General features: G+C 36.6%; 2 non-coding genes across 2 annotated transcripts; one reads left to right on the top strand and one right to left on the bottom strand.

Moving 5' to 3' along the window:
- Positions 1-801: 801 nt before the first annotated feature.
- Positions 802-905, bottom strand: LOC127902846 (small nucleolar RNA R71). The gene has a single exon (XR_008055483.1). It is a non-coding gene; the product is annotated as a small nucleolar RNA R71 (small nucleolar RNA).
- Positions 906-12,752: 11,847 nt separating this feature from the next.
- On the top strand, positions 12,753-12,856 carry LOC127902896 (small nucleolar RNA R71). The gene has a single exon (XR_008055533.1). It is a non-coding gene; the product is annotated as a small nucleolar RNA R71 (small nucleolar RNA).
- The last annotated feature ends 1,657 nt before the right edge of the window (positions 12,857-14,513 follow it).

Here is a 14,513-nt window from a genome sequence, read left to right as displayed (position 1 = left end):
ATAATTTCTTTTATTTTTTTCTTGTATTTTTTTATTATTAAAAAAAAAGAAAAAGAAAAAAAAAGTGAATCTACATTTAAAGGTTAGTATTTCTTTTCTTTTTCTCTTCTTTAAAATTCTGTAATTTAATTTTCAATTTATTTTTCTTTGTAATTTTTTTTGTTTATCTTATTAATTTATTTTTAGTTAATTTATTTCACGTATTTGTTTTTGTGTATTTTTATAGAAAGGTTTTAATAGCACAATAAGGTTAGTATCGTAATTTCTCCCTCTTATTTATTTTTATTTGTTTTGTTCCCATATTTATTTTCATTTTATTTGTTTTGCATGCATGGTCGTAGGGTATTATTACCTAATCTTGAACCTATAGACATTGAACTAGAGAAAACACTTTGCACACACAAACAAATTAAAAATAAAATGGATTTGCAACCACAGGAGAGGCCATTTAAGGACTACTTCAGTCCTTTAGCTAATTTGAGCACATCATGCATAAGATACCCAAATGTAGCTGCTAGGAGCTTTGAACTAAAACCTAGTGTGCTAAATTGTCTCCCCACATTTTATGGCCTAGAAAATGAGGACCCATATAATCATCTGAATGATTTTCATGCTATTTGTCAAACTTTTAAATACGAGAATTTTTCAAACGATGATGTTAAACTTAGATTATTCCCATTTTCTTTAAAGGATAGAGCTCGTTCATGGCTTAATACATTGCCTGCCAATAGCATTGCATCATGGGAACAAATGGTAACTAAATTTTTGAATAAATATTTCCCAGTGCATAAAACCAATGCTATTCGCAGGGAAATTTCAAAGTTTGCATAGAGAGAGGACGAATAATTTTTCGAAACATGGGAGCGATTCAATGGGCTACTCTTGAAGTGTCCACATCATGGGTATGAGAAATGGCACCAATGCCAGTACTTTTTGGAGGGATTATTGCCGAATGTGCAAGAATGGCTAATGGCAACGAGTGGAGGAGAGCTAATGTCAAAAAGTGCATCAGAGATTTGGGAATTCTTCCAGCGACAAGCAGATAATTTCCAACAACGGAGTCGATCACTCAGGACTACTAGAAGAATTAAAGGAGTGAATGAGGTTCAAATTGGCGAGTCAACTTCGGGAATCAAAGAAGTCAAGGAGATGGTTGAAGGTCTTGCTCGACAAATAGCATCGTTATCGACTGCAAAATCAACAGAACCACATGACCATGACTCATATCCAGACCAAGCCAATGCCATAGGTATAATGAAAAAGCCATCAAACTACAACCCATACTCCAACACATATAACCCTAGATGGAGAGACCACCCCAATTTTTAATGGTCTCAAGGATTCCAACAGAATGGACCAACAGCTCCAGCTCTACCAATGCAACAAATTCCTCAAGCCTCTCAGCCCCCATTTAGACCATACAATCAGAACCAGAACTACTCTCAACCTAGACCATGGGAGGATTCATTCCAGAATCTCAAGAATCTTACTCACTCTACGATTGAGCAACAGAACCGCACCATTGATGGACTACGAAATGAATTGAGAGCGGGCTTCAACTCACAAGCCCAATCAGTTTCAAGCCTCGAGAAGATGGTGGGACAACTTGCTTCTTCAGTTCAGACCTTGGCAATGACCGTTGAGAAAGGTAAGTTTCCAAGTCAACCAGTGCCTAACTCTAAAGGAGTGCATGAAGCAAGTACCAGTTCACCACAGCAGCATGGAGAAGTCAAAGCAGTAATGACCTTGCGAAAAGAAAAAGAAGTCGACAACAAAGTGGAGATGCCGGTGACAAAAGAAAATCAAATTGTACCTGTGAATGTTGAGGAATCATCACCGGAGGAGAAAGAAGAAACCAATCCACGAGAATACGTTCCGAAAGCTCCATTTCCTCAGAGGTTAGCAAAAGGAAAAAAGGAAAAATCCACAGGTGAGATTCTTGAAATCTTCAAACAGGTAAGTGTTAACATCCCTTTGCTTGATGCTATTAAACAAGTTCCATCTTATGCCAAGTTTCTTAAAGACCTTTGTACTAAAAAGAGAAACATGCATGTTCAAAAGAAGACATTTTTAACAGAAAACGTTAGTTCTATACTCCAACATAAAATTCCTTTAAAATGCAAAGACCCAGGCTCCCCCACTATCTCATGTAGTATAGGGAACCACACAATTGAGAATGCTTTGTTGGATTTAGGAGCTAGTGTAAATCTTTTGCCTTACTCTGTATTCGTGAAACTTGGACTTGGAGAATTACACCCAACTCCAGTGGTGTTACAACTTGCAGATCGGTCCACAAAAATACCTCGTGGTATTGTGGAGGACGTGCTTATCTAGGTAGACAAGTTTTATTTTCCTGTTGATTTCATTGTAATTGACACTCAACCAATACAGGATTCAAGGAAGCACATCCCCATTATTCTAGGCTGACCTTTCTTGGCAACTGCGGATGCTCACATTCAATGCAGGACTGGAAATATGCAGTTGTCTTTCGGCAACATGACTATGGAGCTGAACATCTTCAACATTGCCAAACAACCTCACAGTGCAGATGATGGAATTGTTGATGTGGATTTAATTGAAGCATTAGTTGATGATACTTTCGTTTTAAACCTTAGTGATGATCCTTTACAAACATGTTTAACTCACTTTAGTTTGAATTTTGATATTGACAGATCGGTCGATGAGGTCAACGCCCTGCTTGACTCAACACCATCTATGGACACTAATAAATGGAAGTCAAGAGTTAAGCAACTAGCACCATCAGAGAAGAAACTCATCCCATCATCAGAATCACCACCGAAACTCGAGCTCAAACCATTACCCAACACTCTGGAATATGCATTTTTGGGAGAAGAAAGTACTCTGCCGGTAATCATCTCATCATCCCTAAATGACGGACAAAAAGGTAAGTTGTTGGATGTTTTGAAAGAGCACAAAGGGGCATTAGGATGGACCATAGCAGACATAAAAGGTATAAACCTAGTAGACTGCATGCATTACATTCACCTTGATGAAAATGCTAAATCTACTAGAGAAATGCAACGTCGGTTAAATCCTAACATGAAAGAAGTTGTTAGAACTGAAGTCCTTAAGCTATTAGACGCATGTATCATTTACCTCATTTCTGATAGTTCATGGGTCAGTCCTGTGCAAGTTGTCCCCAAAAGGTCAGGAGTCACAGTAGTTACGAATGCTGATAATGAATTGATACCCACTAGAGTAACTACAGGATGTCGTGTATGTATTGATTATAGGAAGTTGAATTCTGTCACATGTAAAGACCATTTTCCTTTACCATTTATTGATCAAATGCTTGATAGATTAGCAGGCCATGAATTTTATTGCTTTCTAGATGGCTACTCAGGATATAATCAGATTCCCATAGCACCAAAAGATTAGGAGAAAACTACTTTCACTTGCCCTTTTGACACATTTGCATATAGGAGAATGCCATTTGGATTATGTAATGTGTTGTGCAAATTTTAATGTACTCGCAAGTGCACGAATCTATTGTAGTATAGACTAATAGTGACGAGTGTCGATCCCACGAGGAGGTGGATTTTAATTATATATAGAATTAATTTTGTAAATGGGTAGTTGGATTTATGGTGGAAATGATTTGGAATATGCTAATACTTAAATTAAAATGGCGAGAATAAATTCTAAAATTGGAATTGCAATGGAGAGAATAAATTGAAGAGAAAATCTATTAAATTGACGTACTTGGGTATCTGGATCCGTATCAACATGCATTATGGGCTAAATAATCTGTATTAATGCCAATTAAATCATGAGGGGGGAATCCACACCTCATGAACCACGCTCTAATCAATATGGTGCTAAGGGCTTATCGTGCCAAATAATAATAACTTTGTACTAAAGGGCCGGTGAAACCAAGGCGGTACTAGACAAGATTAATATTATTTGTCGACAAGAAGTCAAAACATCCACAAAAACTAGAGGGGAAGAGAAAATAAATTTACCAAATAAAGCCCATGACACATTTTGAGACTTCACCTTTAACCCAAGCTTGAAAGAACATTAGCCACTCATAATTGAACTAGGGGCAAAATAGAAATTTATTAAAATACGTAAAAAATACAAGATGGAGAAGGAATTACAGAAAACGGATCCCAAAAATGGATTCAGAGATATCAAATTAGGGGGGGGAGGCCCCCTTTTTATAGATACATGGAGTAAATCATGGCCATCGGATTAAAAACAGTTTGGACGCTCAGGATTGCACCACGTCATCAGTCAACAATCCACGGTTTGACCACGCAGATGAACAATAACGCGGTTTGACTCGGATGAACAGTAACGCGGTTTGGTTGAAAATAATCCTGTGTGATGCATGTACCGTACGCGAGATTTTTCGTCCACTAATATGCTGCCACGTCATCATCAACAGTATATAAGAATTTTAGTCCAACAGGATCGTGACAGCTCATCAGTCAATGCCACGTCATCGGTCAATGCCACGTCATCGATCCGTCTATGTGAACAGTGTCATGAACAGTAACGTAGACAGTACCGTATCCGTGAATAGTACCGTACATGTGAATAGTGTCATTTTTCCTTTTATGCTCCTCCTAAGGTTTTCGACCGTCCTGAGTTCAAAAGTGATGTCCGTTTTGCCGTCTAATCTCTCCTTTATTGTGAAATGACTGTAATGCCCCTAAAATACATAAAATACTTAATTAAAATAAAACACATGTAATTAAATCACAAGAAGGTTAAATACAGAAAAGTAAGGGTTGTTAGTAAGACTTGAAATGTAAAATGACGGTTTGCTCCTTTATAAATATGCATTTTCTAACACTCAACACACCCCCCAACCAGCTTATTGCTAGTCCCTAGCAAATAAAGCGAAAACAAAATTCAAATTCAAAAAAAAATTTCTTTTTTTTTAATAGAAACACTCGTATTTATTCCGTCAGATTAATGATAGCAATCAAATAAAAGTATAAGCATTATCTCCAGTCTAAAGCAACATCACACCCACATCAACCATCCACATGAATCAGCCCAGTAGACTTTGTCATAGCTACTTTCAAGAATGACATGTCAAACCCCAAAATCTCACTGAAAGTAGTGACACTCTCACAAAGAAAGTAAAACCAATAAAAATAGTCACTCCAATGAATGGTAATTGAGAGAGAAAATAATAAAGAAGTGATATCACATGCTCTCACCAAGATGAAAGAAATATGCTCTTAGCTTATAAATAATACGAACTCAAGTCAAACAAAAATGCTAGTCAACCCACTTTATTTATCTTTTTTTTTTATTATGCATCACTACATCTTTTTAGCCCATATAACTAGCTTCTACTTCAAACTATAGTTCCCTAAAATCAAGAAGGACTTTTATTAGGACGTAACGTAGGCTAGGGACATGGCTAATAAAGAAGGGAAAGAAGGAAAACAAAGTGTATGTTTGAGAAAAATGCAGAAATTTTTTTTTTTTTTGGAAGTTGCAAGGTGGATTTCACCTATTATTTTTATTTTTATTCTTTTGAAACAACAACTTTTGTTTTGTTTTTTTTTCTCTTTTTTTTTGGCATAACTTCACTGAACAAAATAATTATTTACATTTTTCTCAAACATAAATAGGTGATGGAACTTATAAGATATCGGGTAATACTCTAAATCGGAGTGGGTCAAGATGATAAGTTGACAAAGAAAAGGTTTTTTTTTTTTTAAAGGCTCAAAAGGGTTAACTATGGATATTTAATAAAAGGGATAGCTAGAAAGGCTCAAACGGATCAAAGATGGCCTTTCCATCGTCTTTTAGGGCTCTAAATAATCATCCATATCTACTAGTTAGATGGGCCTCCCAATATAACAACACACATTATTTTCTTTTTTTTTTATTTTACAATTTTTTTAAGGGTTAACTCAAAAGCAATTTAGAGATCGTGTGTAAAATAATAAACTGCTAAGCTGTATAAAGAATGGGCAAAAGGGTTATTCTCCAAGAAAAATAATAGGCTCAAAAACTCACTTGGTACTTATTATGACATGTTCATTCCTTCAAGCAACTCATATTTGTCTCCGACATCAACATGTAGAGTAGCAAACATAATGTAACATCACTTAAGACCAAAGATAATACAAATACTAAAATTTGAAATTAATCATGTCATCCAATGTTAAAACAAATCACAAATTTTTTTTTTTTTAAACAACATTCTACCCCCAACCTATTCTAAACATGAAAGGAAAATATGCATGCAGAAATGTGAAAATGATGCATAAAAACTAATTAGAAAAGTTACACGTAAAATGATAGAAAACGAAAATGTTTTTTTTTTTAAAGAAGATGCGTTTCTAGAGGAACTACACTCCATATTCAGCCATCTTCGACTCACAAGTTGGAAAATGTATATTTATAGAGGAGAAATTAAAAAGAAGAAAAATAAACATAAAAACATAATAAAGAAAAAGAAAATGTCTGAAATTTTTTTTTTACGATGAAGATGCGTTTCTAGAGTCACTACACTCCATATTTAGCCATCTTCGACACAAAAAGTTAGCAACAGTTAGTTTCTACAACAAAAATTAGTAAAAATTTAACCAAAATTCCATAATTGTCGACTATTCCCTCCCCCCAACCAGAAGGAAACATTGTCCTCAATGTTTGAAAGGAAAGAAGTAGAGTTTAGAAGACATCACCTGGGTGGTGCAACACAGAAAATAATATTTACAAGCGGAGAGTTAAATCTAATTTGTACTTCTTACTGCGGCTACTGTTACCATCATTATTTGGGCGTTCCAACACAAAGGTCCAGGGGTCTGGCTCCGGTTTATAAGCTTGTAACATAGCAAGTAGCTCATTAGCAGTGTGAGCACAAATAAAAAGTTTTTTCACATTAGAAGGAATGAAATAGTTTTTTATTGCATGGTTAAGAAATGCGATAAAGCCATCATAAAAGTTATTGACATTTAACAAACCGATGGGTTTTTGGTGGATGTACAGATGGGCCCAAGATGCTAGCGTGATAAGTGCCTCTAGTGTTGCAAAATCTCCTGGAAGGAAAATAAAAGCATCAACATGATTAAGCATTTCAGTTATTCTTTCTTGCATACCTGAGACGACTAACTCTTCTCCAGTTGATGAGTCAGACGAACTGCCTAATGGTTTTAAGACTCTTGGGATGATGCCTAACACTTGACTTCCTCTGATAAAAGCTGCTTCTGAGACCATTTTTGATAACCCTCGATTACCTCCTCCATACACCAAGTGTAATTTTCTCGCTGCTATGCTTCAACCAAGATCTATGGCTGCCTTAACGAACTCTTTATGTTTGCCATATGTAAATCCAGAAAGCACACAAATGTTCTTGAATTGTCTATTGGGAGTAGCTGACATTGTGATACTTCTCAAAAATAATTTGTGAGTGCTTGACCAAAAAGAAATCACATTTAAGAGTCTCGGTGATAGTGGGTCATAGTTGTGTATGAGGTAATATGTTAGTGTCAAATAACGTGTAAAGCACGTGGCTCGCAAGTCAAAAAGAAAACAGTAAAAAGGAAAAAGCAAACAGTAATAAAATTATTAAAGACAATAATGCAAACAATAAGACAATAGTGAAATAAAATAACAATAAAGTAAAAGGATATTTACAGGTAGTTGCGACTATGGCTCACATCTTCCTCTGGTTTTACGTCCAGAAACGGCTTGAACGCCCTCTATGGGTCGAGGATAGGCTTCCTATCCAGTTTTCTTATAAACTGGCAAACAGGGTCGTTTATAGTCAGATTCCCGAGACTATATCGTGCATGCTCTTTCTGGAATAATGGCCATAACTGGAGAATCGCTCCTTGCACATATCCACTGGGATGCGTTTCAAGAGACAAAAGGATATCATCCAATGACTCCTTATTCAAGCCATCCCTAATGAATTGAATCTTATCTTCCCTGTTATCAGACATCATTCCTAAAGAACATGGGTTTTTATTGCAACTCATTCTGGCACACTTATGACAAGCAAAAGAAATTCTTCGAGCTCGTCGTTTTCTTGCATAATTTCCTTTACCACAACCAGGCATGTATGCAATAAATTTTGGAGGTAACTCACCTGCCGATCGTACTTTAGCCTCGGTTAACCAACGGATGTCAGCAGGTATGTTATTCCTCATGAATAATCGCATGCATTCGGACTGAGCTTTATAGATCGTAAGGAGGGCATTATGAGGAAGTGAAGGGAATCGCTTGTGAAGGGAATCGCTTGTGAAGCTTCGCTAGAATCTCGTTTCTGTCCATACCTTCGCCTCAGAATATCAGTTATTATGGGAAACTGAAGTAACCAACTTGATTGTCACGGAGTACCGTTATCCGCCACTTCACCGGGGTAACAAACTAAAGCACACAAACAGAAAAACAAATTAAAACACACAAAGAAAATTAAAATCGTCCTCTTATTGAATTTACCTCAAGCTCCAACTGGATGTCGTAAACACTTCTCTCAATGTCTCTGAGTTGGCGTTCTAAACCCTCAACATAGGCTACTAACTCTGGTGGTTGTAGAGCCCAAATGCGTTGTGTTTTACAAAATTGAATCTGCCTTTTGAGATGCATTTTGACACGTTGAAGTGGTTTAAGAATGTTCAGGAGGAACGGTCTAAGTATGAGACTCATGATTAAAAATGATAAGAGAAAACTTAATGGTAAAATAAACACACACTTATGCACAAACAATTTTAATTAGCAAAAGAATAATAATAAAAAGAAAGAAAGAAAAATCAAATCAACGCAAAGAAAAAAAAAATCAATTCAAATTTGGTGGGTCACTCAAATTTATTTCGGTGTCTTCGTCATGTGGTTGGTACTCTAGATATGGCTTTAATCTTTGACCATTAACTTTAAACGTGACACCGTTCTTTGGGTCCTTAATTTCAATTACCCCATGTGGAAAAACAGTATGAACAATAAATGGGCCAGACCAACGAGAGCGTAACTTACCTGGGAATAGGTGCAAGCGAGAATTGAATAAAAGCACTTTCTGACCTGAAGTGAATGATTTTCTCATAATTTGCTTATCATGGAAGACTTTCATTCGTTGCTTGTAAATCCTGGCATTTTCGTATGCATCATTGCGAATTTCTTCAAGTTCTGCCAGCTGTAATCTTCTTTCTGAGCTGGCTTGCTGCATGTCAAACTTGAATTTCTTGATGGCCCAATATGCACGATGCTCGAGTTTCACAGGTAGGTGGCAAGCTTTTCCATACACTAGCCTGTAGGGTGACATCCCAATCGGGGTATTGAAAGCCGTTCTATATGCCCATAAGGCATCATCAAGTCTTAATGACCAATCTTTTCTGTCCGGCCTCACCGTCTTTTCTAATATGTGCTTTATTTCTCGATTGGAGATCTCAACTTGGCCACTGGTTTGCGGATGATACGGGGTCGCCACTTTGTGTGTGATTGAATACTTTGTCAAAAGAGCTTTGAATGCTTTGTTACAAAAGTGGGCACCACTATCACTAATTATTGCTCAAGGGAATCCAAAGCGTGAAACAATGTTGCTTTTCAAAAATGCTATCACCACCTTGTGATCATTGGTCCTACATGGAATTGCTTCTACCCATTTTGATACGTAGTCAACAGCAACCAATATGTATTGATGGCCAAAAGATGGGGGAAAGGGTCCCATGAAGTTGATACACCATACGTCAAAAATTTCAACCATTAGAATTGGATTTAATGGCATCATGTTCCTTCGTGTAATGCTCCCCATTCGTTGACACCTATCACATGAAGAACAGAAAGTGTAAGCATCTCGAAATATAGTTGGCCAATAGAAACCACATTGTAAAACTTTAGTTGCTGTTTTCTTAGCACTGAAATGGCCTCCACAAGCTTGTTCATGGCAGAATGAAAGAATATTCTGAATTTCACTTTCTGGGACACATCGTCTAACAATTTGATCTGCACAATACTTGAACAAATACGGGTCATCCCAAAAGAAATTCTTTATTTCTGCAAAGAATTTAGCCTTGTCTTGCTTGGTCCAATGCTCTGGAAGTTTACCTGTAACAAGATAATTAACTATATCAGCATACCAAGGTAATACTTCCACACTCATTAATTGTTCATCTGAAAATGACTCATTTAATGGTAATGGTTCTATAATTGTGTCAAAATGGAGACGAGAGAGATGGTCCGCCACAACATTTTCTGTCCCTTTCTTATCTTTGAATTCCAAGTCAAATTCCTGCAAAAGTAACACCCAACAAATTAGTCTAGCTTTTGCATCTTTCTTTGTGAGAAGATATTTAAGAGCAGCATGATCTGTGAACACGATTATTTTACAACCAATGAGATAAGATCGAAATTTCTCCAATGCAAACACTACTGCTAGCATTTCTTTTTCAGTAGTTGAATAGTTCAACTGTGCATCATTCAATGTCATACTAGCATAGTAAATAACATGCGGAATTCGATCAACTCTTTGTCCTAATACTCCTCCTACTGCATAGTCAGATGCATCACACATGAGCTCAAATGGTAAGCTCCAGTTTGGGGGCTGAATTATGGGTGATGATGTCAACAAATGCTTTAATTTTTCAAACGCAACAAGACATGAATCATTAAAGACAAAAGGTACATCCTTAGCAAGTAGATTGCATAAGGGTCTAGAAACTTTGCTAAAATCTTTAATGAAACGTCTATAAAAACCAGCATGCCCAAGGAAAGATCTTACTTCTCTGATTGTTTTAGGTGGAGGAAGATTAGAAATGAGATCCACCTTGGCTTTGTCAACCTCAATACCTTTGCTCGAAATGATGTGACCGAGAACAATACCTTGTTTTACCATAAAATGCCATTTCTCCCAATTTAAGACTAAGTTCTTCTCGATACATCTCTGCAGAACTAGTGTTAGATGATGTAAACATTGATCAAACGAGTCACCAAAGACAGAAAAGTCATCCATAAAGACTTCAAGAAATCGTTCAACCATATCAAAAAAAATGCTTAGCATGCATCGTTGAAATGTAGCAGGTGCATTACATAATCCAAATGACATCCTCCTATATGGAAAAGTGCCAAAAGGGCAAGTGAAAGTAGTTTTCTTTTGATCTTTTGGTGCTATGGGAATCTGATTATATCCTGAGTAGCCATTTAGAAAGCAATAAAATTCATGGCCTGCTAATCTATCAAGCATTTGATCGATAAATGGTAAAGGAAAATGGTCTTTACGTGTGACAGAATTCAACTTTCTATAATCAATGCATACACGCCATCCTGTAGTTACTCTAGTGGGTACCAATTCATTATCGGCATTCGTAACTACTGTAACTCCTGACTTTTTGGGGACAACTTGTACAGGACTGACCCATGAACTATCAGAAATTAGGTAAATGATACCTGCATCTAATAGCTTAAGGACTTCTGTTCTAACAACTTCTTTCATATTAGGATTTAACCGACGTTGCATTTCCCTAGTAGATTTAACATTTTCATCAAGGTGAATGTAATGCATGCAGTCTACTGGGTTTATACCTTTTATGTCTGCTATGGTCCATCCTAATGCTCCTTTGTGCTCTTTTAAAACATCCAACAACTTACCTTTTTGTTTATCATTGAGGGATGATGAGATGATTACCGGTAGAGTACTTTCTTCTCCCAAAAATGCATATTCCAGAGTGTTGGGTAATGGTTTGAGCTCGCGTTTCGGTGGTGATTCTGATGATGGGATGAGTTTCTTCTTTGATGGTGCTAGTTGTTCAACTCTTGACTTTCATTTATTAGTGTCTATGGATGGTGCTGAGTCAAGCAGGGCGTTGACCTCATCGACCGATCTGTCAATATCAAAATCCAAACCAAAGTGAGTTAAACATGTTTGTAAAGGATCATCACTAAGGTTTGAAACAAAAGTATCATCAACTAATGCTTCAATTAAATCCACATCAACAATTCCATCATCTGCACTGTGAGGTTGTTTGGCAATGTTGAAGATGTTCAGCTCCATAGTCATGTTACCGAAAGACAACTGCATATTTCCAGTCCTGCATTGAATGTGAGCATCCGCAGTTGCCAAGAAAGGTCGGCCTAGAATAATGGGGATGTGCTTCCTTGAATCCTGTATTGGTTGAGTGTCAATTACAATGAAATCAATAGGAAAATAAAACTTGTCTACCTGTTGCTCAATCGTGGAGTGAGTAACATTCTTGAAATTCTGGAATGCATCCTCCCATGGTCTGGGCTAAGTGTAGTTCTGATTCTGATTGTATGGTCTAAACGGTGGCTAAGAGGCTTGAGGATTTTGAGGAATTGGTGGAGCTGGAGCTGCTGGTCCATTCTGTTGGAATCCTTGAGACCATGAAAAATTGGGGTGGTCTCTCCATCCAGGGTTATATGTGCTGGAGTATGGGTTGTAATTCGATGGCTTTCTCATTACACCTATGGTATTAGCTTGATCTGAGTATGAGTCATGGTCATGTGCCTCTGTTGATTTAGCAGTCGATAACGATGCTATTTGTCGAGAGAGACCTTCAATTATCGCTTTGACTTCTTTAATTTCTGAACTTGATTCGCCAATGTGAACCTCATTTACTCCCTTAATTCTTCTAGTATTCCTGAGTGATCGACTCCGTTGTTGGGAATTATCCGCTTGTCGCTGGAAGAATTCCCAAATCTCTTATGCACTTTTTGACATTAGCTCTCCTCCACTTGTTGCCATTAGCCATTCTTGCACATTCGGCAATAATCCCTGCAAAAAGTATTGGCATTGGTGCCATTTCTCGTACCCATGATGTGGACACTTCAAGAGTAGCCCATTGAATCGCTCCCATGTTTCGAAAAATTGCTCGTCCTCTCTCTGGGTAAACTCCGAGATTTCCCTGCGAATAGCATTGGTTTTATACACTGGGAAATATTTATTCAAAAATTTTGTAACCATTTGTTCCCATGATGCAATGCTATTAGCAGGCAATGTATTAAGCCATGAACGAGCTCTATCCTTTAAAGAAAATGAGAATAGTCTAAGTTTAACATCATCGTCTGAAAAATTTTCATATTTAAAAGTTTGACAAATGGCATGAAAATCATTCAGATGATTATATGGATCCTCATTTTCTAGGCCATAAAATGTGGGGAGACAATTTAGCACACTAGGTTTTAATTCGAAACTCCTAGCAGCTACATTTGGGTATCTTATGCATGATATGCTCAAATTAGCTAAGGGACTGAAGTAGTCCTTAAATGGCCTCTCTTGTGGTTGCAAATCCATTTCAAATTTATTTTTAATGTGCTTTTGTGTGCGAAGTGTTTTTTCTAATTCAAAGTCTATAGGTTCAAGATTATGTAATAATGACCTACGACCATGCATGCAAAACAAATAAAATGAAAATAAAGATGGGAACAAAACAAATAAAAATAAATAAGAGGGAGAAATTACGATACTAACCTTATTGCGCTATTAAAACCTTTCTATAAAAATACACAAAAACAAATACGTGAAATAAATTAACTAAAAATAAATTAATAAGATAAAAAAAATTACAAACAAAAATAAATTGAAAATTAAATTACAGAATTTTAAAGAAGAGAAAAAGAAAAGAAATACTAACCTTTAAATGTAGATTCACTTTTTTTTTAATAATAAAAAAAATACAAGAAAACAAATAAAAGAAATTATTCACAAAAATTAATTCTATGAATTAAAATTACTTACCTCCCCGGCAACGACGCCAAAAACTTGTTGTGCAAATTTTAATGTACTCGCAAGCGCACGAATCTATTGTAGTATAGACTAATGGTGACGAGTGTCGATCCCACGAGGAGATGGATTTTAATTATATATAGAATTAATTTTGTAAATGGGTAGTTGGATTTATAGTGGAAATGATTTGGAATATGCTAATACTTAAATTAAAATGGCGAGAATAAATTCTAAAATTGGAATTGCAATGGAGAGAATAAATTGAAGAGAAAATCTATTAAATTGACGTACTTGGGTATCTGGATCCGTATCAACATGCATCATGGGCTAAATAATCCGTATTAATGCCAATTAAATCATGAGGGGGGAATCCACACCTCATGAACCACGCTTTAATCAATATGGTGCTAAGGGCTTATCGTGCCAAATAATAATAACCTTGTACTAGAGGGCCGGTGAAACCAAGGCGGTACTAGACAAGATTAGTATTATTTGTCGACGAGAAGTCAAAATATCCACAAAATCTAGAGGGGAAGAGAAAATAAATTTACCAAATTAAGCCCATGACACATGTTGAGACTTTACCTTCAACCCAAGCTTGAAAGAAAATTAGCCACTCATAATTGAAATAGGGGCAAAATGGAAATTTATTAAAATACGAAGAAAATACAAGATGGAGAGGGAATTACAGAAAATGGAGTCCAAAAATGGATTCCGAGATATCAAATTAGGGGGGAGAGACCCCCTTTTTATAGATACATGGAGTAAATCATGGTCATCGGATTAAAAACAGTTTGGACGCTCAGGATTGCGCCACGTCATCAGTCAACAGTCGACGGTTTGA

Source organism: Citrus sinensis, chromosome 5 (genome assembly GCF_022201045.2).
Source record: "Citrus sinensis cultivar Valencia sweet orange chromosome 5, DVS_A1.0, whole genome shotgun sequence".
Lineage (NCBI taxonomy): Eukaryota > Viridiplantae > Streptophyta > Magnoliopsida > Sapindales > Rutaceae > Citrus > Citrus sinensis.
The sequence above is the reverse complement of the archived record's forward strand: the minus strand, read 5'-3'. Positions and strand labels throughout refer to the sequence as shown.